Source organism: Phaenicophaeus curvirostris, chromosome 1 (genome assembly GCF_032191515.1).
Source record: "Phaenicophaeus curvirostris isolate KB17595 chromosome 1, BPBGC_Pcur_1.0, whole genome shotgun sequence".
Classification (NCBI taxonomy): Eukaryota; Metazoa; Chordata; class Aves; order Cuculiformes; family Cuculidae; genus Phaenicophaeus; species Phaenicophaeus curvirostris.
The window spans coordinates 139,108,477-139,132,989 of record NC_091392.1 but is presented as its reverse complement, the minus strand read 5'-3'; the positions used below and the strand labels follow the sequence as shown (position 1 = coordinate 139,132,989).

The window sequence follows — 24,513 nt, the reverse complement described above, 5'->3', positions numbered from 1 at the left end:
CAAAAGCTTTGCAAAAAAAAATAAAATAATACAGCATCATTTTGCCACAAGAGGTAGGTTTGATCATGATTAGCTACATAGCTAAACATTGCTAAGGCAACTGTCACCATGGTATCTAAGCTTCTAAGACATCAGTGCATTTACCATTCGAGAAATTCTCAAATGATCACATTTCTCTGTAGTTACGGAACTTCTCTTCTATTTCTTCTTCCTTTTTCTTACCTTGCAATCCCTCCGTCACCAATTAGACATGGGTGAGAAGTTATCATGTGACAGTGAGGAGAGATTTCAGCCAAGGAAAGTTTAATTCAGGTTCTTCTCTCTGGAGCCATGTACAAGCAATGGTGTTTTGGCCACAGCTAGAAATGGACCCAGAAACCACCCATCTGGAGTTTGACTATAATAGAGCTAACACAGTATTTAAGCCATGTTTGTTTTCCTTCTTCATTCCTTTCATCCCAGTCCAAGCAATCGAACAATCGCTTTTAAAGTGCTAGTGCAGAATTAATTTTTCATTCAGCTTTTCAGGTGCTAATAAGATCAATGAGGTACAGTATTTTATTTAAGAGGCTTTGTGTAGCCTGCTTTTTTGGTTGTAAAACAAAATGCCAGAGGCAAATAATATAGCTATAATACATTCTCATTTAAACCATTATTTTTCTGGGTATCAATTAGCACAGCATAGAATTTCTGCAATCAAAAATGAAGCAAAATTTAATCTTGGGAGCCGTGAGGCTATGAAGTATCACATCTGCTCCAGGTAATGCCCAGAAACAGCATGTTTCCGCTCTCGCATATCTTTTTATCCATCAAAGTCTTTCTCTCACCAAGACTGAAGAAAACATTAACTCTGCACTGTCACTTTCCCATTATCAGGCAGAAACCCAAAATCTACAAAATAGCTAGCTGAAGAGGGAGGGTGCAGTGGAGCTGAGCAGAGCATGCCTGCACCCCTGCCCTACCCAGGGGGAGGTGAACATGGCTCTTGAAGCAATATTCATGATCAGCCCACAGAGCTTGCACCTGCTGGGCAGCCTCTCTCCTAAGGAAATTTCAAGCCAAATCTTGCCTGCCTGGGAAGATTTTCTGTAGCATTTGAGACTAAATAAATTTGCCTCCTATTCTGACCCCTCTCTCAGCTTGCCCCTGTGTCAGAAGCGCTGCAGAAACCACAGATATGAGCTGCTGTGAGGAACCTCCTGCAGCCTCACATCAGCAGAGTACACCACAGCAGACATGCCACCAAGGCACCTTTCTACATATGCATATCACTCCAGATATGCATCTCCCAACAGGTTAGGTAGGTGATGTTTTACCGGCCTCCTGTGGCAAAGACACTTTAAAATAGTCTCAGCAGCAGGGAGGAGAGTCCTTATTCTGTCTCCCAGAGAAACAGAGTGGGGCTTCAGTACTACATCTCAGAAACCCTCCCATCACAGGCTTGTCTTTACACAGCCACTGCCCCATGTATCCCTGAGCCTGCCATCCTGGGGAAAGTGGAGAACCATTCCCAAGACTGGTAGAAGAAAACTCAGTTGAAAATCTATCCCTAGAGCCTCAATCTAAAATCAAGACACCACACCACATACACATACATATACATGCTCCCACAGTACCACTGTCAAAACACACTTAATTGTATTTATTTATTTCGAGTAATGGAAGGGTACCACAGTGTCTAATGCTGAGATGTGCAAGCAAGAATTCTCAGCATTTCTTAACTGGTGTGTTTTATCAATAGAGAGCATTTCTAGCTCTAGGAAATTGGTGGGTCTGGTTTGGGCATACTGAGTGTAGCAAATCACTTCAACATCCAAGATTTCACAGTATGTTCCATCATAGCTGTTTTCCACAAAACCCCTGTCTATCCTACATATAGGATCCCTATTATCCCATAGGGTGGTGTTGGGCGTTGCACAGAATAATAAACATTCTCTTGCACAACTGAAAGGAAAGACAAAGGACCGTGGTGTGCAGAGTGGGAATGCAGAGTGGGCCACAGGAGACAGTCACTTCCATGTTTTTGGTGTCACTTTTTCTTGTCATACAACAGTGGTAAAAGGAATGATGTGGATAAACCTTCATCATTATGCACCAAATATGTGAATAAGACTGCCTGAAGCTCATATCTAAGATAAATAAGACTTCCCTGTTTACATACCCCATGAATTCCTGGCTCAGAGTGGCAAGAAGGGCTATTTTGTGTGTGGAAGTAGGGTGATGGGCTAAAATAAGGTTTGCCTGCACCAGCCTGCCCATGAAGAAATCACTTCTAATTGTTCCTGTCAGAGCTGTTCCCACATGGTGGCTCCCAGACACAACAAACCATAAAAGTCCAGAAACCTGGTATTCTCTCTCATCAGGTTTTTAAGTGTTTAAAATACCACAATTATAAACAGGCAGAATTTCACAGCTTCCAGCAAACTGCTGCATTTTCTTAGCCAAGAGAGGGCTGTCTGCCTGAGACCCATGTGCTTTCCTAATCCATGGCAATATCTGCTGGAGGTAGGGCAGCATGGAGACATTTACCGTGGCCTAACATTTATGTTACTAATCTGGATGGGCACTCATGTTCAGGAAAGTGAGGAAGGACTCCAGCTACAGCACCTTCTTACAGACTTCCCAGCTCAGCAAGAGGTCTGACTTCTTGCTGCTCAGATGCTGCTGCTCAGACCCTGCTGCTTTGATTCTGCTGCTGAGACCTTACATGCAGTCCCTGCTGCATACACAAGACCTTAATATTTTTAGTGCCTGGGCTGTTTGTCTTGCCCACTGCTCACAGAGCTCAACAGGGCTGGTGGTGATCCAGCATCACAGCTTCACCTGAGGAATCCAAGTCTAGCAGGACACAAAAACCGCTGCTGTGCTCAAAGTCAAACCCTGACCTCTGCAAATGGTGAAGTTCCCAGTGCCCTCTGCACTCAGCTGGTCCTTCTGTACTTGAATCCAGCAGCAGCTGTGCTGGGAGACATGGCCTTGCCTCCTGGAGTATGGCATTCACTGGACACCCACAGAGCTCCAGGAAGATAAGGGCATGAAGGACTTGCAGGATGGAGGTCGCTTTCTGCACAGAGGTGGTGGCTGGGCTAGAAAGCTCTTGATGAGGAAGGGAATGGGCAAATCGGGCTGGTGAGTCAGAATGACCAAGTGGGAGGTCTGCTCCAGGTAGTGGTGAGGGAAGTTGGGTGGGGGTTGGGCATGGCTGGTGACAGGTTGCGTGGAGGAAGTTCAGGGGCTGGTCGTGATGATAATGATGGTCATGATGGAGAGATCTGCCCAGGGTAAAAGCTTATTGTACAGACATAGTTCAGAGTACAAGAGGAGCCCATTAGTAGGCCAGAAGAAAAAGAAAAATAATATTGTGGAGGAACCAGTTGCAGGCCAGAGGACAAAAGAAAAAAACAACTTTGTGTTATTTTTCTCTTTAAAGTGCAGTCCCACAGACAGTTGCATTAGTGCTGAGAGAGCTGGGGTTGTTTAGCCTGGAGAAGAGGAGGCTAAGGGGAGACCTCATTGTTCTCTACAACTACCTGAAAGGTGATTGTAGAGAGGAGGGTGCTGGCCTCTTCTCCCAAGTGACGGGGGACAGGACAAGAGGAAATGGCCTCAAGCTCCACCATGGGAAGTTTAGGCTGGACATTAGGAAAAAAATTTTCACGGAAAGGGTCTTTGGGCACTGGCAGAGGCTGCCCAGGGAGGTGGTTGAGTCCCCTTCCCTGGAGGTGTTTAAGGCACGGGTGGACAAGGTGCTGAGGGGCATGGTTTAGTGATTGATGAGAATGGTTGGACTCAGTGATCTGGTGGGTCTTTTCCAACCTGGTGATTCACTGGATCATCGAGTCCAACCATTCCTATCCAACACTAAACCCTGCCCCTCACTGGTGAGGCTGGGGTGTGCAGAGCTGTGGCCGCAGCGCTCGGCCTTTCCCGCCTCGCTCTCGGGGCGGTTCTACGCGGGCAGCACTAAACATCAGCGAAAGAGTCTCGTAGGTGCCGGCAGCCTCGAGGATTGGCTGGCAAGGGCTGTGCTCGCATCCGCAGGCACAGGCTGACCCCTGCCGGCAGCCGGACCGCCGGGCAGAAACCGCATCTTCCCGGGAAAACCCGCTGAGGAGGAGAGGAACCGCCCCGAGGTTCCTGCTGTAGCGTTCGCCCAGTTGGGGGTAGATTCAAAAAAAAAAAATATGTAATTGGTCAGCGGAAAGTGTGTCTGCACGCGAGGGACGGGCTGATGGGTGCCCTTCGTGTGCTGGAGAGATAAGAAGCAGCTTGTATGTATCTTAAGAAAGCGAACCCTGTCCTGGGGTGCATCAAGGGGGGCATCGCTAGCTGGTTGAGGGAGGTGAGTGGCATAGAATCAGAGAATCACCAGGTTGGAAAAGACCTCTTAGATCATCGAGTCCAACCATTCCTATCTGCCTCTAAACCATGTCCCTGAGTACCTCCTCTACCCGTCTTTTAAACACCTCCAGGGGTGGAGACTCATCCACCTCCCTGGGCAGCCTCTGCCAGTGTCCAATGACCCTTTCTGTGATGTCTAGTCTGAAGCTCCCCAGTGCAGCTTGAGGCCATTCCCTCTTGTCCTGTCCCCTGTTACTTGGGAGAAGAGGCCAGCTCCCTCATCTCCACAATCTCCTTTCGGGAGGAGGTCCTGTTCTGCTCCACACTGGTGTGGCCCCACCTGGAGTGCTGTGTGAAGTTTTGGGCACCGCAGTATTAAAAGGGTATAAAATTTCTGGAGAGTGCCCAGAGGAGGGCCATGAATTTGGTGAAGGGTTTAGAGAGTAAGACGTACGTGGAGCAGGTAAAATTATTTTGTTCAGAAGGGGAGACCTCATCACAGTTTAGAGTTTCCTCACAAGGGAAGGAGGAGGAGCAGGTGCTGATCTCTTCTTTCTGGTGACTAATGATAGGACCCAAGGGGACAGCAGGAAGATGTGCCCGAGGAGGGTTAGGTTGTTTATTAGGAAGAGATTCGTCACCCATAAGGTGGTGGAGCACTGGAACGGGCTCCCAAGGAAAGAAGTCATTGTCCAATAACATTGGCCTGACAATATTCGAGAAGCATTTGGACAATGCCCTTAGGCACATGGGGTGAATTTGGGGATTGTCGTATGAAGGATCAGGAGTTAGACTCCATCCTTGTAGGTCCTTTCCAACTTAGGACATTCTAGGATTCTGTGATTCTATGATAATTGTGGGTCACGCACATACATTACCTACAGTGGTCAGGCCAGCTAGATTTTAAAAATTTGCCAGAAAAAAAACAAAAATGCAGTTTAGGGAGTCTCGTCTGGTTCAGCTGGAGATAGCATTGACACAGAGACTTCTATCATCAACCAGGCAGTAAGCTATCATCCTTTTTGAGAGATTTAGCCCCCCTGTAACCATACCCTATGCAAAAGATCCCCACAAATCTGGATTTTTCTTAAAGAAAAAACTCTGTCCCTGAATGTCTGTGTGCTGATGCCCTGCTCTTGCTGAGTTTTTAGACTAAAGAGTTGGCTTGGGGAGCCTTTTAGAAGAAGCCTTTGCTGAATAATGTCAGTGAAGAGCTGTTGGTTTAGTTATTAGGAGCAGGGAGCACTGCAGGGATAAAGATAATCAAACAGTCCAGCTACCAGGAAAAAACATCCAGATAAAACAATAATTTGCTTTTCCTTTCTTATTGCATCTGTCAAAGAGGTCAATCCAAAGCCCATGCAAAAGAAGAGATGGACTTTGTAAAATGTCTAGTCAGATACAGATAACTAAGTTGCAGTACATTGTAAGGTTAGCACCACCACCACTTCTACATAGAATCATAGAATCATAGAATAACCAGGTTGGAAGAGACCCACCGGATCATTGAGTCCAACCATTCCAACATGCATCCTACATGGTCTCTCATAGAGCCCATGGAAAAAGACAGGCACTGACCGCCCAGCCCCTGTCCAGCTCATGCTACAGCGAACTCCTGAGACAGGGTCAATGCACCATGCCTGGACTTCTCCCTGCCTGCCAAGGGACAGGAGGCTCAGGGAGATGTGTGTTGTCAAAACGTCTCAGCTTCAATGAGCTAATTCCCAGCAAATGTCACTAGCTGAGCATCAGGGGCTGGAGTCACTGGGAACGTGAAATCTGTAGCGCCAGGTAATGTTCTGCAGTTACTGAGACCAGCTCTGGGCTTGGCCGTTTGAAGACTTAATCCTGTCACATCCTTGAACAAGGGCATACAGTGAAGTAGGTTTCTTGCTGGCAAGCTATGCAAGTAAAGGGGAGGGAGGGTGAACATTGCTATTAATACAACTAGTCACTGGGCAACTTATTCAGCCAACGCTATTCAGGCATCATAGTTGTGTTGTCTGTGCTTACTGGAACCAAAATTGTTCCCACATCGTAAACAAATAGGAGAGAAAAGCAGCTGAGTACAAAAGATAAATTCTATCTGCATTTATGAGCCCAGGGGACTGTGTTAGAAGGATACTGTGTCAGAAGGAAAATTATATAATTTGAAGTAGACATTTCTGGATTTAGATCTTATTTGGGGGAAAAAAGAGGGACTCTAGACGGGACTTGTAAAATATAGCTGGAGATCATTCAGCATGTGCAGCTTCTTCTGGTTAAGAGAGATGGAGATTCAAAGCAGGTTTGAAAGGAAAAACGGTCTCCTTCCTGTCGTCACTCAAGTGTAAACCAGAGAGGTTTTTTCTGCTCTTCCTAAGTTATGCAAGTTGGTTTTCATGCCATAAAGTTGATGTTTCTGCATTCTCTTAAAAATGTGATAAAGAGCAAATGCCATATCTCAAGAAAGCTAAATGGCCTACTGAGATGCCCAAGGCCTTTCACAGCACCTCTGTCCAAGACCGTGAAATGATTCACACTGATGAGTGAAACTCTGGCACCATAGCCTTGCTAGAGGACTTTTGAGAGGCTGTTACTTCTCTTTCGCAATTTCATAACCCATCATTATGTCTTCATGGGAAGACAATGTGATCTTATGTTCCCAGATCATGTTGAAGACCTTCTGTGGGTAACTGCTGAGGTCTCAAGGTAGAAAGGGGCAAGAAACTCCCAGCCCTGCAGCCACTGGGTCTCAAGTATCCCCAGCTGCTGCAAGCAAAGGAAGCAAGGGGTGACAGCAGGCCAGACAGGAAAGGCTGTTAGGAAAGAGTATTCTAAAATCTTAAATGGCTTCTGACACATCTTTATTGATTATTGGGTTCTTCATTCTCCAGACATGTCAGACTAAGTATATAGCAGTACTCTATTCTGTTATTTGGTGTGCATAAAGGTCTTCACATCTTCCCTTTTTAGACCGTAGGAAGGGGTTGATTGACACTATATTTTGTAATCATTAAAATAAGCTTGGTTAGTTTCAGCTCTGCTTAAGAAAAAAAAATGTTGCAAAGTTGTTTTATTACTTTTATGCCAATACTCTACTAATAAACTTTACGAGTTCATAACAAATTATTCTACACACCCCCAAGCTGAACACCAACCTCTCTAAACCAAAATGCAGGGGAAAAAAATGTGTTATTGCCCCCTGAACTGCATGTCTAGATGATAGTTATTCCCACAGTGTCAATCGTTCTTATGTCTAACTTGATAAACTGCAGGTGCTTGAAACTGCTGCAACAGCTAGAATACTGATACACAACAGGCATTCGTGTCACATTTCTCCTGTCCGCTGTCAGCCTAAATTTACTTCATAGAAAAGATGATGATAAGGAGTCTCTTTGCACAAAGGAATTAGAGCCTCCATATGCCTCGGCAGCTGTATCGTGGAAAAAGATAATACTCACAGGTGCAGAAGAGCAGAGTTCACAATAATGCTGGTTTCTCCTTTGTTCCAAACATGCAGCAAAGCAGAATAAAATAAATCTTTTTCCTACAGCCCCGAAGTGCAAAGGGAGGTAGCAGTGAGATAGACTTAACAGTTTTTAGCTGTTCTCTGTGTCCTAGTATTATCAGACTGAAGTTTAGTCTGTGAGATGCCCTTTGGTGCCACAATTATATTTAATGGCAAAAAAAAAAACAGCAGCATGTTATATTTATTATACTTTTCAAAATTACTTTACATTTTTCATAGCTTGCTAATATGGCTGGAGTTTTTACTTCATTGCAAATGAAATTGGCCACTACTTAATTTGTTGACACTGGCCATAATGCATCCAAGATAATTGAACCAATGAGGGGACATTAAAAGAGCTAGTTAATTATTTTGTATAGATCCATTTCCATATTCAGTGCTCAAAAAAGTTGGAGGCTTTGTTTACTTTTCTAAAAACTATTTTATTTAAAAATTTGTTTCCTTCCTGTACTAATTGATTTCATGGTTATAGTCATAAATTAATCATCACTGTAGGACAAAACTATTTCCTGTTTTACAAAGAAATTAATGCAAAAATAATGCTCTTGCGAGACAATCATGGCAAACAGTGAAGCATTCCAGGAACCAGAGAGTAATCCTGTAAAAGGACATAGCTGTACTGATTTCAGGCATCATTAGTACTTATTTTCAGACAGCCAAAGGGATTTGGTTCTGTTCCTGTCAAAGTTTTGCTTTGATTTTAGCTGGAACAGGGTGAGATCTGATTGAGCTACTAAGCCTCAGTTTGGATTAGAAATTTTAGTGCTATTCTAATAACCTGCTCTGATATGAATTAAAAACCAACCAAGCCTACACAAGCAAACAAGGGAGAAAATAAAAACAGGCATGTTTTGAACTTTCTTTTCTGGATTTGGGCACTCCATTAGCACCCCACTACTATACACAGATTTTTACCTGCCTCATGTTCCAAATGAGCCTCCTTTTATGCATATTCATACTTCTTAAATGTGAACGATCAGGCACTAGAAGGAAACACAGCATCTTCAATGAAAACCAGTGCTTCTATGCTGTTAATGCCGCTGGTTCATATTATAGTCCTAACAAATTCATTAACTTCTCTCTCAGCTTTAAAACATTCTTACAAAACTAAGAGGCTGAAAGCACACACTGTGGGATGTAGAACTGTGAAGCTGGCAGCTTTCTGCCGTGTTAAAGCTTATGAAAATCCAAATCCAAGCTAAAATGTATGGAATGTGAGCCTCGCCTTAGGGCTTTATCCAAAATGCACCGAGGCTAGTAAGAGTCCTTCCACTGACTTCACTCTGCTTTGGATCAAGCCCTTCAAAGATGTAAAATAGGCTTGAAATACTTAGCTTGTGAGAGAGATTTTGTTACAAATAGAGGTTGCACAAATCCATGACTCCAAGGAAAAAGCTGAACTACATAGCCTCAGGGCCAGAAGGTCATAATCATGCAGAATTCTGCAACCATCATGCTGGCAAGTCAGCCTTATGGGCATGAACGGAGGAAAGGTGGGACAAGAAGGACACTAGGCCAGCCCAAATCAACAGCAGAAGGGGAGGTCTATGGATAGCAATGCTGCAGCTGATACATTTCCATGTTCTGGCAATACTCCTTGGAGACCAGTGTTTCCTCCTCCCTCACCTGTGTCAGACACTCTTTTCAGGCTGATGGGATTGTGATTATGAATAATTTTATTTAAGTATCACTGGGAAGAAGATACTTCCAATATAGCACAGAAACAGAGCTTTCTTAGCACTGTAAAAAGGAAGAGCAAGAAAATTCCCAAAGCCACTGAGCAAAGCAAATGTTCCAGCAACCCAGGATTGTTATAAGCATTTAAGAGGAGGAGGTGAAGCCACAGCCTGGCAGCTACCACAAAGAGACAACGGACTGGATTTCTGTTCCCTGTTCTACTATGTTTAAGCTTGTCTCAGAGCTAAGGTGTGCCTCGTCTGCTGAATAATATTTGTCCAATAACTTTCATTCAGCGAAGCTGTAAATTATTTTGAGATTTTTGAGGAAGTGCATTTTAGTAGGAACAGTAAACACCTTTGTTCATCAAAAATGTTTTAACAGTGGCTGAGAATACACCTGAATATGTTTCCCTGAAAGGGGGGCTCAGGGTGTCCTATCTGTTCAGATTAGCTTAAACAAACCACTCCTGGTGAGTGATTGCGGTTTTTGGCACTCCCAGAAGACAGTGCATTCCTGGGCAGAAAGTTCACTGCACAGAAGGGTCATTAGTGAGCACTTCTATGAACCCCTCCCCGTCTCCAGAAGGTCTACAGCAAGAATGTATCTCTGAAGCAGCTGCTTAAAGATCTGAAGGAAACTTGGCTGGAAGAATAGCCACATGATCCCCCAGTCCCTTGAGCATTTTTGGCTTTCAAACACTAAATCCAACGTGACATGACAGCCTTATACAATGAAAAACTCACCATTGACCAACAGAGCAATGCGACATCATGACAGTTAAACAGAGGGGAGGGTGGAGACATGCACCTAATTTCCCCTTTCCTTCTGTATTCGCATGCAAAGTTTTAGCATCTAACAGTTCAGATGGGAGAGAAAACTTCCCACAGTGACTCTGGCTGTTGTGCTGGGCAGCACACTGGATGTGAGCAAGATGTCCCGAGCATTTATGATCATTGTGCTCACCTTGTCTCAAGGCAGATCCATAGGCACAGCCAGCTCTGAGCTTTCAAAAAGTTTGGATTAGTTTGTTTAATCTCTAGCTCTATCCCTCCATCATCATACTATCCCTTTTGAAATCCTTACTGAAAAACATCCTCAAAAAAAATATAATTTGCAGATCAGGGACCTCAACAGAGAGCTCGAAGAAACTATCACCTTGTTGTGTGACAATTAGCTCCACTTTGCTTTTGGTTTCTATCCTTATATACTGGATATGACACCCTGTTTCCACTGTGGGGCACAGGTACAAATAAGAAGGAGAAAGGAGACAAAACTGTTGGGCATGGCACTCACACTAATGACCCTTCTTCCTACTGTAAAGCTAGAAGATACATTTACGCTTACTCTGAATCCTCTTTTCACAGTCAAAGCAGTGTAAATGAATGCTAGGGTTGGTGAGAATAAGAACTATAATACTCAAAGAGGTAATTTGACCTATCTAACCTTCACAGCAATTTCACAGCTCTACAGAATTTTCTTTACCCTGTTACAATTTGGAAATCTCACACCAGCAGTCGTTAGAAAGTGAAAGAAAGTTACTAGATAATTTCATGCATCCCAAACTCTTTAATTTAATCGTGGATCATACTTCAAGAGACATATTATTCAAAGATATGTATGAATTTCACATCAAACTGCAAGCATTTTTTTCTTTTACTTCATACAAGGTAATTGTTAGATTATAGACAATTGTTAGACAAAATAGCCTTCTTTTCATTTATCAAAGCTCTCAAAATCTGCTTCACAGCAGAAATGGTCCTAAATTAACAGACCAACAAACAATGCTAAATTACTACAGTTCTCTGATATCCGACATGACAGTTATTTGAAAGTAAATCAAGTCTCTCTGATGCTAAGTTGTAGCCCAACTGATTTACTGCTTAGTAAAGTCTAAAAAGAATTATGCTTATTCCAGTCAACTTCTTTGAAAGTGTTTGTGAAATACTTGTGTTTAAAATGTTAAACGTTTTTTCTGATTTATGGGAGTTTAAAGCAGTCTTAGGGTAGAGACAGAATAATCTGTTTTAAAAATATATATATATATTATTTTTTTCCTTCTCTGTTTCATTAAAGCCAAAAGTTAGACTTCTGAGTTGATTTCTAGAACAGAGAGTAAGTGGCTAAACAAAACCAATTCACATGAACTGGGGGTGGGAGTGAGGGGGGGGGAAGATGCATATAATTCATGAATGACTGGTAAACTTCTGTAAACCATTTGTAAAAGAATGCATAACTTTGTTCCTTTCAAAAGGTAAAGAAATTCAGTAATGGCTGCTTAGTCCAACTATTGCACTGGCTGGAACTGCTGTGAGAATTTGTCTTCAAAAATACAGACACTTTTAGTTTAGGTTTATACGCCCCAAAATTATTGAGGTACGTTTTACTTAATGGACAGCATTGTCATTTGATTTTTTTATGATTATCAATTGGTTTTAAGGCAGTCATCTGTGCCCATTCAGAGCAAGCATCTCTGCAATCAGACCTATGCAAATAATAGGTTTGGGAGCACAGAATGCAGCAGCCTCTTTACAGAAGATGAAGCTATATAGCAAGGAGCCATGCACCAGGTAGCAAAAAGGACAAACGTAATCCCTGAAGGTGCAAATCCAAATAATGAGTAGGAATTGAGATTATTTTCCCTCCAAGTAAGGATTTGTTACCTACTAAGCGCTGTGTACTGTACTGGGGCTCCCGTTTTGGAAAGGAATTTGGAAGAAGGGAGTTAATGCAGAAAAAAACCCTCAATGAACATAATTCAAGGGCTGGAGAAATGTCTTACTGAAAAAGAAACCAAAGCTAGTCAATGTGTCCCATCTGAAAAAAAAAACAAAGAAGGGAGCAATGGCTCAGTTACGAGGCCACCTTCACAGAGGGAAAATATCTGGTATTAAAAAGCTCTTGAACTTAATGTACAAAGCACAACTCAAATCTGTGGCTGGAGCCAGATAAATTCAAACAGGAAATACTGCACGTTTTTAATTACTTTTTTTATTAAGTTGTCACATTGATTAATTACTGAAACTAACTACTGAGGACAGCAGCCTGGCAGTGTCTTATCAACTAGAGTTATCCCTGGGACATCTGTTTATACAAGGCACTCTATGTCCAGCACTTGGAAAACTGGCTGAGATATGCGTGATAAAAGTGTGAGTAAGAATTAAGAGTCTCCCTCAAGCACAAAATCATTTGGCCTTAATTTTACAGCTCAGGAAATAAATCAGCCTCAGTATCAACAGAAATTTGGGTTTTAGATCTGGGCTTTGCAGATCTTTGATAACACCCAGGGAAAATAAAAATGGTTATCACAGTAGAAAAAGTTGTTTCACAGATTCTAAATGTGTTTCTTTTGGACTTATAAAACCTTTAGGAGGCTTGCGTGGGTGGAGATTGAGCAGGAAAGCATCTAGTTATTGAGAAATTTTTGTACATTTTCATGCTTAAGAAGCAATGCTTCTGCCAGCAATTTTCATTGAACATTGTTATTTATAGAGCCACTTCAGCAATGAAATAGGAAGCTGTAATCACTTTCTACATGCTTTGGGAGCCCTTGACATGGGCAGGATGTCTGAGAGGTGCTGCATTCAGAGTATCTATTTTTCCTTTCTTAATAAAAAAGATAATAAAAAGCTGTCTTCAGAGCTTCTGATTAAAAGGGGAGAACTCATTAGCTGAGAAACACAAAAAACGTAAAGAGGTCATTATGTTTTTGCAGTGAAGATACCAAGTTTAGCCAGACATTGTATTTTAATTGGGTTTTCCAGCAATAAGAGCAGAAGACTCTCAAAACAAGCCCTCCAAGGGAGGAGAAGAAGCGACTCTGCTTTCCCTTTGAGACCCTGTAGCCAAAGGGGCATCTCCAGGTCTTTGCTTCTCATGATTCCAGCCCTGGTGGAGCAGACCCCTCACTCACCCTTCAGCAGAGGAAGCTTCCAACAGTTGAGTGCTGGTGCCTGCAGCCTCCCCTCCCAGCCCTAAAGCTGCTGAATCTGCAGAAATGCCTTCCAATAGGCCAGGCCAGAGAAGGGCTTACTTAGATGCTCCTCTTCTCATCCCAACTCTTCTTTCAAACCTGAAATACCTCAGCCCGTTCTTCTCCTTGGGAAGCTGCTAAAACAGATCCTTGCACCCAAGGGGAGCTCAGCAGGGTCAGTGGAACTCACAGACACTACCTTTGGGCAGCTGCACTGCTGGAAGGCAGCCTTGCTTCTCCAGGCAGGCTTCTGCCCCTCAGCACCTGCACGTGCACGCGTGCTCTCCAGGAGCACAAGCAGAGTCTGTCCAGGAACCTCACAGAGCGTGTCACTGACTCATGCTGTTGTTTCAGTCCACAATGTGGTATAATAAATGATGCTGGAAAACGAACATAGGGTGTTTTTTCTTCCATTTAACACTCAGAGTACACAAATACGTGACCCGCACCATAGAATAGTTCAGGTGGAGGTCTTCTAGTCCAAACCCTGCTGAAACAAAGGCTAATGCCAAAATGAATCCAGGTTTTAAATATTTCCCAGGATGAAGATTCCTCAGCCTCCCCCTGCCTGTTGCAGTGCTAACCCATTCTCAGCATGAGGAAAAACTTGTTACATGCAAGTAGAATTTTTCTTACTGTAGGTTGTGTCTGTTGCCTTTTACCATGCAAATCTAAGAGCAGCCCTCCTCCGTTTCTTCTGTAACTGCCTTTGATTGTTAAAGACAACAATAAGATCACCCCCAAAACCTTCTCTTTTCCAGACCCTCTCAACAGAGACTGAGACGACATACTCATCACATCACATATTTCATAATTTCTTTTTAAACCCTCAGATCTCCTATATCTCTCCTGTATCCAAACATTATGTCAATAGACTGTATCTCATCAAAACCTTGAAATTTGTAGTCATTTGAGATTAAAATGGCCTTAATACACAGCAGTATTGCAAGTCCATCAGCAGCAGCATTGCCTGTGGTCAAACATGCAAAGAACAAATTGTTCTGTTGTAAATTGAAAATTCATCTGAAGTACACTTGCTCCTGTTTGCACCAAGCAGAGAAGGCAGAGAGACTGGACTGCCAGTCCTCTTTCTGTCTGTTCTAACCCAAGGGATTCTGTATATGAAAAACAGTTAAATAGTTCTGTGCTGTCAGAGCGGTTAGTAGGGCACAGGTCTTTTTTTTTTTTTTTCTCACAGCTGATCAGAGAAATAAACTGTCAAGAAAATGGCTTCCTGGGGACAATATCAGGTTCCTTGTGCTGTTATCTATGAGAAATGAAGCACCTCCTGAACCTTTTGTCTAAACCAGGCAAAATAATTGGAGGACAAAATCACTGCTATTGTAACAACTAACAGGTAAAGGCTTCTTCCTGACCATCTAGCTCCTGAAGCAAGCAAAGGAGAAATCACTAGCTGTGTAATAATAGTCTTCTCATGGGAATATACAGGCAAGTTTTCACAGCATGCCTGGGAGTGTGGTCATGATATGCTAGCTGTGCCCCAAGATCTTCCCTTCTGTCCTCACTGGTTCCTCTGTGTCAGGTTTGGAGATGGGTAGCCACAGGGGCACCTGCTGCTAAACACCAGACACAGTCAGAGTCACACAGTAGCTCTTCCACCAATAACTTCTTGGGTGTTCATATCCTAAAGCTACATTATTAAAATGCTTTGGAGGAAACCTTGGTTCCCTCAAAATGAGAAAAAAAATTGTCCTCATTAAAGTCAGTGACAAATATTTCCTTCTTCATCTATCTGGCAAAACATAAAACTATACACTTTTGAAATCAAAATTAATCTCTCTGGGTTTCATAGTTTCAGCCAGGCTGCAATGACTGCAATGACTGAGCTTCATTGTGGCTTCTACATGCATGCAAATGAACCGGTTTAGCATTATTTAATCTGGAGCATTTAAGTTAGTGAAGCTGAAGCATGTATGTTATGACAGAGTTGTGACTTAAGCCCACTAATTGCCACAGCAGTGTCATAAACAATAAGATAAGAAAGAGATGTAAAAAAGTGCTATGAGTGGAGTGAGATACCTTTTACTTAATGTGTGCCCAAGACAAGGAAAAGGCCATGTAATGAAATCTGATGCACAGAAAATGTTAGCAGGGAGTCGTATTCTCGGGGCATTATGACCATCCAGCCTTTATTCTGAATTTATAACCTTCATATAGTTGGGATATATGGGTGCTAGAATGTGTGTACACAACACCAAAGATGTCCCATGCCAGCCAAAGAAAACTGATCATGTGACACACTGCAAAAATCAGTGCTTATCTGCTGAGAAATTCTGTGAAAACAGGAGTATATGAGAAGTGTATTCTGATACGTTAGGTCCCTGCTCAACCCCAAACCAAGGTAGGTGTGATTGTATATGAAGTTACTCTAGTGCTGCAATGGCCAGTGATGGCTAAGACTGGAATGAGCATCTACAAGTAGTCACATAAAATGGAGGAAAGGAAAATGTGTGCAAAAATTGGCACCCACATCCCAAAGAGAAAAACTACAAAGAAAATCTTACATCTGTGAGCATGATTTCTTAAGAGCTCCTGAAAGACTGTCTTCAAGGATGGAATAAGGGAAGGCATCTTCTCCACTAGGGCAGATCCAGATAAAACTGTCATGGATGGCATGAAGAAATAATGACTTAGTGGGTCTTAGGATCTAATAAGGATGATGCACAGAAAATATCAAAGAGGAAAAGAAGAAAATTCATTACCACTCAATGCCTAATAAAAACCCTATTGGATTATTCATTGATATCAAGAAACATCCTGAAATTACTCAGCTTCCCCCTTCAGGAGAAACATATTAAAGCGTTGTACAATGCTCAGGAGGGAAGGGTTGTTCCCTGACAGACTGACAATCCTCTATGAAATGCTAACACATCAAGGGTCACTAAGGAGACAAACATGGAGCAACAGTCCTTAAATTCTTAGATCAAATAAAAGTTCTAATTGTAAGTGGTTATGTGTGTGTGCCTATTATATCTGCTTTCAAAGGAGATGCTTCTTTCAGTCTAAATTCATATTTACTTCTTTTAAACTCCTTTTGTTTCCTGTTTTTCAGTTTTACTCAGCAAGGAAAATTCCTCGAAGCCAAGCACAAGCACGATGCACTGCTGCTACCCAAACTTACATATGCAATGAAAAGACTGCAGCCTAGCAAAGCAGTAAATATACAGTGACACAAGAAACTCTCCTTTCATTTTTGACATTAGTTGAAGTCAGGAACATAGAAGAAGTGTTTGCAAAAATATTTCTTTGGCAAAACATGTACATTAGGTTGTAAAACTCATTAGGATACATGATGATCTTAGGTTGTGGGCTGTGGAGGAAGAACCACAGCACTGATGCTGAAATGCAGCAAGATTAAGGTTAAGGCACAGCTCAGAGAATCTGTTCCTGGGCAGCCAAGACCACTGCTTACAGACCAGCCATCCTAGTGTATTTCAGAGCTACCCTCCCTTGCTATAAGTCCCATAGTCTGTCTTCCCCAGTCTCAAAGGATTTGCAGCCTCTGAGTTCTGTTCTCCACCGCCCTTGTTAGATTTCCATGGCTTGAACTTTTCCAGCCACCTTTTGAACCCATGACAATGTCAAGTATTCACAAACTCCTGTTCCAAGGAGCTACCAATCTGTGATACTACATCGCACGTGATGTGTTATTAGAAGGCTTTTCCTGGACAATTAGAGACATTCTGGTTAAAAGCAGACTGAAAGAAGGGCCCTAAACTGTCAAAACCACCAAGGACTTATTTGGAATACAGGGAAGCTGGATTAAAGTCTCTGGTCCAAAACCACATCTGAATGTCTTGCCAGCCCAGCACTTGACCTGACTTTGGGAATTCTGTTGCTGATACTTTTTAGTACAAGCAGTTTGGGGCGATACCAGTTTCTCAAACTGGTCGACTATACCTGTTTCTGTGTATCTCTTCGGTCAGGGAAAAGGAGACTTGGTCAGGTTATTCATTTCCTGTGGATAAGACACAGATTGAAGTTTCTTTCTTGCCTGAAAGATCTGAAACCACCCAAAGACTCATGCGAAGGAAGGCACAGAATCAGGAACAGTCCAGGTTTGGAGGGACCTCTGGAGATCACCTAGTCCAGCTCCTGCTCAAATCAGGCCTGGTTTCAAAGTTAGGTGAGGCAGATAATACAACAAGGTACTGTGCATTTGCTTATGTAAAGTGGCCCAGCATTTGGACCAGGCACTCTCTGAATGCGTGAACCCAATGTAAGAAAGAAGTGGACTGCCAGTAGCCAATAGGTTATTGCTCCTGGGAGACACAGGTGTGGAGTTTGTGTCTCCCGCAGTCAAGCTCATCAGCACATCCACTAGGCTATCCTTCAGGGATTATTCAACTGTGTCTTATTCACAAATCCTTTTTTTTCCATCTAAATACCAATGGTAAATGTTTTGAAGTGTCAGTTTCTGAGGAACAAAAGCCTATTTATCTGCCTGGATGTGTTTAGGCAGAACTGAGTACATCCTTATCGATCCATAAGGTCAGTTTTCAAAGCTAATATACGTCCTTGTCTAAACAAGGCACTACTGAAAACATTATCTTGCACCCCATCCCCACAAGCCCCAACCTGAAACTACACCATAGGCTGAGCCCCAGCCCATCCAGAAGGATGTTAGCTTAAAACAAGTCAGTGATGCCTGTAGCAGATCATACCCGGCGAGGGCCGGACCCTGGCACACATGACAGCAACAAGAGCATTTGGCTGATGCTTTTGCCTCTCAGCTGACCAGCCTGACCATTATGTAAAATTCCTCAGAAGGCAACGAGACATTCCATGTTAGGCACAGACAGCCTGAGGAGTAGCTGGATGTAAAACTCACTGCAGGAGGAGGTGGGAATTTATGAATACACCCCCTCATTTCTCCACACCCCTACACCAATCTGCTCTGATTCCCTGCTTTACCAGAGTCTCTCTCAAGCTGTCACATGAAGGGTCACCCATGGGTGGCAAGCTCATCAGGTTCCAGCTCAGATAAAAGATTACTGTCCGCTACTGGCTATAGTTAGGCACTTTCTCTCCTGTGCTTCTGAGCTTCTTAGTGTAATGCACCAGGGGAAATCATTTCAGTGGGAAATTGCATCTGCAGGGTGAAACACTGGCTTATAAATTAAATTAGCCCTATTTGATGCACTATGAAACGTTAAAGTACATCTAGCAAGGGCATACAAGCACAAGACTGTCAATTTTGAAAAAATATATTAGACGTTACAAAGGCAAACATAAAACACTGGCACAAAAAAAAAAACCCTAAGGGATTTGCTTTAGGTGGCGTGTAACAGACTGAGCTTATTGTTGAAAAAGTCAGGTCCTTGACTGAAGCTTGAGCAGTGTTTGAGGGTGTTTAAAGCTCTCACAATAAGTTTACTTGTACCTGTTAGTGAGTTCAGCTGCCTCATTTCCTACTGCTGCTACATTGTCTCTGCCTCTCCCCCACCAGTTTTCAGGAGCTTTAGCTTTGAGGCATACAGTTGTCTCATCCATGTATATTGTAAGGCTTGCTTTGAGGTGTTTCCAGTCATATTTGTATTCAAAGCCCTGTAATTAGCCCACTGACTTTCCCAACTACAAGGTAACTACTGCTACTGATGAGATAGGAAGAAAATTTAAATACCTATGAAGGTGCAATGTGTCTTTGAATAGGTCAAAAGAAACATATTGCCAGAGCTACCAAACAGGTAAAAACTATTCTTCCTTTCGCATTATCTAACACATTTTCTGAAGGGAAAATCATATTTGTTCCTCGACAGCAGTTTCACATGTCCACAAGCTTAAATATTCCTTCAGTTTCTACTCAAACAGCATCCCCAAAGGCTTGTGGCGAGGAACCATTTCTCCTCCTAGATTCAGCTATAGGAAAAGCCCATAACCTATGCAAAGCCCCTCATTAACTCACCAGGATCTGCTCAGTCCTAAATTTCAGGAATTCTGTCATCCACAATTTCCCTTCTTTGTTTCAGTGATGTTTGAGACTAACTCATGGTGACCTGCTTAACTCGGAAGAAAGCACAGGGATGCTTCAAGAGAGAACTGACGAGGTCCAAATTAACCTGCCACCAAAAGATCTAATTCTGCATTGAAAGCTAAGATTTTGGTGACAATTCCTGGACCTGCCCTCAGGAAGCTACCAGGAATTCTGATGACAGCATGTGAGAAGACCAGCTTCCTTTTTAGGGCTTAGGCAGCAAATAAGTTTCTGTTTTAAATCTATGACTGTATCAAGAAATACCAAAAGATTCCTACACATCAGTTGGACCGTGTCTCTTGAAAGTTGTAGCTCTTCAGCATGTTTTATATGAGTAATAGATCTTATTGTCAAAAATGTATATATGAATATTTTACATTAAAATTATGTGGCTACATTTAAGTGACTAATCCCCTTCCTTCTTGCCTTAAGTTTTACTGAAAAACAAACTTTCACAGCTAATTTGTAAATTCTCTAAGCTCTCAGGAAGTGGGATGGTTTCACCCTCTTCCTTCTGCTGCAGGAGCAGGGCTGAGCAGAACAGACCAGCCCATTGTTGGTCTGCAGGCTGCTTTTTTGCTGGCAGTCTACTCCAGCAAGATGACTGGAAAAATCACAACAACATGTTACAAATGCAGCCAACACAAGTAAAATCCGCAAAAAGGAATGCTTCAGCAAAGTAATGGGAGTATATGCCTACTTCATTCATTCTTTATTAAATCATTTGACTTTGGAGATGTATTCACCCCACAACATCAATATATTATCTCAACACACAGACTTACACATACATTTTTTTTAAAAAAGGCCATCTATCCCAAGAAGTAAGCCTGAACTATTTCCCTTACACATAAATAGAATGAGATGCAAAAAAACATACATTGAATGTTGAAGTAAGTTTAAGTTTAAAGAATCTACAATCTGAAGTTGAAACAATCTTTTAAATATTTAATATTCCAGGAAAGGTTAATTTTTGAGACAAAGTAAAGGCAAAAGGAAATGTAACAAAAAGAACCACAGAATTTTATAATAGATACTCGTTGTGCCTCACTGATATTATACAATGCTGAATGCTCAGGTACATATAAATGTTGTCCAGCACCCCTGCACTATTTGCAAAGCTTGACTGACTTTTTATACGTGTTAATTTATCGCACATATTAAAACTCTGCTTCTCAGTATAACAGAACTGCATTACACTAGTCTAGAAATAATTTCTTGTAAAAAAGATTCAAATTTTACCTGCTTTTTTGAAGAATTCCTGGAGTAGTTCTTTTGTTTGAAAATAAAAACCTCCAAAATAAAATAAAAAATAGGTGCACAGATATTAAAAAATAAATTATTTGGGTCAGCTGAGAGAGCTGCAAGTTGCCCGGTGTTTTCTGAACAGAGAGTTTATTTGGGTAAATGACTTTGTCGCTGTGGAATTCAGCTCAGTTCTTTGTAGTAAGCATCTCTGGATGAGGAGAGAGTGACATTGCATCTTGTGCACACTCATAAATGAAGCAGGAATTCCCAGATTTGCCATCATGTGATTTCAGTGAGGAACTAGCTCTTGACTTACTCCCGGCACCCGTTACTCCCTGCCCAAACAGAGTTCTTCCAAAGCCTGAGATGATTGTAACAAGTGGCAAAGAGGGAAAGAGTACACAGATCACGATTAGCTTTACTGAGCAGATATTTCATGTGCTGCCCTAACTTTAGGCAGGAAGCAGGAGGAGAACAGAGCAAAAGTACAATTATTAAACTGCCACAGAAGTTATAAAAGAGCAGATTTAACAGTCCTTGCTATGAAAAACTGACCGTATTTGGAAGAGGGGGGGAGGGATTCATTTTCTGCCATTAGAAAGTACTAAAAATATTATCCTGACAAACAATCATTCTTATTCCTTACACTGGAATTTCAAAGTTTTACAAATTACACAGTAATTGCTGTACTCTATGCACCACACCAGCCCAAATCTATTTGCCCATGCCAGACAAAAACTGATAAAAGATTATATCATCTAAACTCCCCATACAGTATATGCTATTTGAAGAAACAGATGCTACATTCATATCATAGATGCAAGCAGAATAACACAAAGGAAAATAATACAAAATTCGTTCCTCACAAAGAGATTGACATTTTGCCTTGAAAAACTGCATATTATTAAGCAGCACTGATGGTTTCTTATGAGCCTTCCCAAAAAAGCAATTATTCTTGAAAGATGAATAACCTTTTTTGACCTTCTAAGATTCAAGACAGAGATGAACACTTCCAGCTCCCTCAGGATTGCCCATAAGGTCATCAACAGTTACCTTCAATGTTCTGATTTGATGTACATCATGAATGTACATCCATGGACTGTCTCTTCTCTCTTTCTGCTGAGGAGAGGTGGTAACTACACGAGTCTGGTGGGGAAATGTGATAAGGTGGCCCGCTGTGCAGTCTCTATTAAGTTGTTACTGTTGTGCTGTTGCTGGAGGTACTTACTTGGCCAAAACTGTTTTTTTCAAAACTTCCCTGCCACCCTCGGGCTCAAGTGCTCTTTATTGAAGAATAGGTTCTAGTTTAATCTGATTGTCTACAAACACCAAGGTGACAAGGCTGTAGGAAGTTATTTACATCCCTGTAACTCAAGAAGTGCCTGGCCATGGTTTGTAAACGCAAATCTATTTATACCTACCCCCAATATCACAGATCTGCCAGCTTTTTAATCACAGAAAATTTAATTTCCACAGAAATATTAATTTATAAGTAGATTATAAACAAATGGGTGTCCTCCCATCGATTTTATGCAGCATGTGAATCTAGTTCTCCTTTTCAAGAATATTCTGATGTGTTAAGAGTAATTAGTCACCTCTAACTTTATAATTTATTTGTGTTTCTATTGTTTAGATTAGCGACTAAGACATTGCTTACCTGCATAGTAACTGTATTTCAAGAGGGATGCAAACTATACTCTTTGCCATAAGAGTTCACCAAACACTCATTACCTCATTTGAACTGCATTTCCATTCAGATTTGTGCTACATCACCAAGACAGTGGAATGCCAGGCAGAAACCCAGAAAGTCAAAAGAATTTTTTCCTGTGAAGTTTATATTTTAAATAAGCATCTTCATGCACTCTAGTGAAATGGGAAATTAATGTTGTGCTTTTCCATCTGTTTCCTATAAACCTTTAACTGCCATAGAAGTGAGGGCATTTCCTGGGAAAGATAAAACTAACCTAAAATCTGCATATCAATTTGTGATAATTTGGAGGTCACTGCATACACATGCTGATGCCACGGGCTCACTGTCAGGCTTTCTGAAACTGCATATACCACTGGGTTGAAAGGAGCTGCAGCTTTTCCCTCTCAAGTTATAAAAAGTCTGGAGAAGTCGAGTCTAGCCAGAGAGGTGCACTGAAGAGATTAACTGAAGTGATACTCACATGTCTGCAGTAGCAGAAGAAAGTTGCCCAGCATCAAAACTAGGAGATAATGTATCCTTAGGGAAAGCAGATAAAGGCGAAATCAAGACAGGATGTGGGATAAAACAAAAATTGTAAGCGCCTTTCTACTTTATGGTAGAAAGGGGGTTCAGAAGTAGGTTACCTGCAGATCCTGTGCAAACTGCAGCTCAGCAGACGTGAAAGACTCCATTGTTCAGAAGAAGAAGCCATCAGATGCGCTTCAGCAGTATTAATTATGTCCTGAGAAACTGAGGCTGATGTCTGAGCCCAATGAGAAAGAATAGGGAAATGCATCTAGGATTTATTATTATTTTCCCAGATCTGCAAAGCAAGGGCAATAGGAACATAGCAAAAGCACAGAAAGCCAGCCAAGGCTTGCCTCCCAGAGCCATGCAAACCAGGAGATGCAGGGCTAGCATCCGGACAGGTTTTGACCAAAGCCGTGGCACAACAGAAACACCAAGCATGAGAACGGCTGTGTGGGTTACAGAGATGCAGGTATCAATGCAAAGGTTGGAGTATAAAGCAGGTAGAAGTCTGAAAAGGATGAATCAGTGAAGTGAATCCAGTTAGTCTTTTTAAAAGTCTCCTCTTATCAGGACAATCAAAGGATGGCTGAGGGGAAGCAGCAGAGGGGAGAATACAAGCAGTGGATAGCTGGGGCAGACAGGCTCACAAATTAACATCGGAAAGCAGAGAGCAAGGCCATGTTCACAAGAAAATCCAAATGAACAAACCCTGAAAGGCTGGAGGAAGCTCACGCTGTCAGGAGTGAACAGGACACTGCAGAACACACAGTCATTTTGCTTCCTTAATTCTATTAGTAAATTAAGCAGCATGACTCACAAGACTGCACTAGGGAAAGCAGTGCTTAATGTATACCTCAAGTCTCTGAAAACAATGCATTCAGAGTGCTGCTGATGAACTACATAGAAGATCATTCCTCTTGCTTGCAGTAGAGTCTGCAATGGGAACAAAAATAGAAGAAAAATTACTGATAAATTATAAGATCACATCTAGAACAAAATTACAGAGAACACTGATTTTGCTCCATTTGACTAACGATTTCACATCCATAAGTCTGTACAGCAAAGCTAACTGGAGTCCGGACTCAAACATCTTTTTTCTACGTTTTTACACTTCTCAGCTTCTAGAAATTAATACTGACCAGAGTTAGGTGGGAAACTAGGTGTGATTTTAGTTTCATTATCTGGGGGTTTTTTAGAGCAAAATCATGGTTTCCAATACATCCTATGAAGGTTTTCATGGACAAAATCACCATGTATTTCTGGTTTTTAAGATAAATAAATAAATGTTTAAATAAAGAATATCATAACTCAGGTATACTAAACAAGTCCCAGCCGCAGAGGTGAATAAACACTTGTTTCTCGGTAGGGAATAACATGCCTGCAAACAGGCTGACTGCTGCGGGAATCTCATGTAGCTCAGACCAACAGAGAGGGACTTTCACATTCCTGAAAGACTTTCCAGGCAGGAGAGCGCTGCCTGCTTAACTCTAGGGGCTGGAATCACAGGGGGGTAGCAGGAAGCCTGCTCCTGGTGTCCTCAACCCGTG

General features: G+C 42.0%; 1 protein-coding gene across 1 annotated transcript in view; it reads right to left on the bottom strand.

Annotated features, from left to right (window-relative positions):
* The window catches only part of OCA2 (OCA2 melanosomal transmembrane protein), a 188,637-nt gene extending 167,840 nt beyond the window's left edge, over window positions 1-20,797 (bottom strand). Inside the window, exon 1 of the mRNA XM_069876050.1 lies at window positions 20,740-20,797. The gene's annotated coding sequence lies outside the window, so the exon portion shown is untranslated. The remainder of the gene's footprint in view (window positions 1-20,739) is intronic.
* Window positions 20,798-24,513: the final 3,716 nt, after the last annotated feature.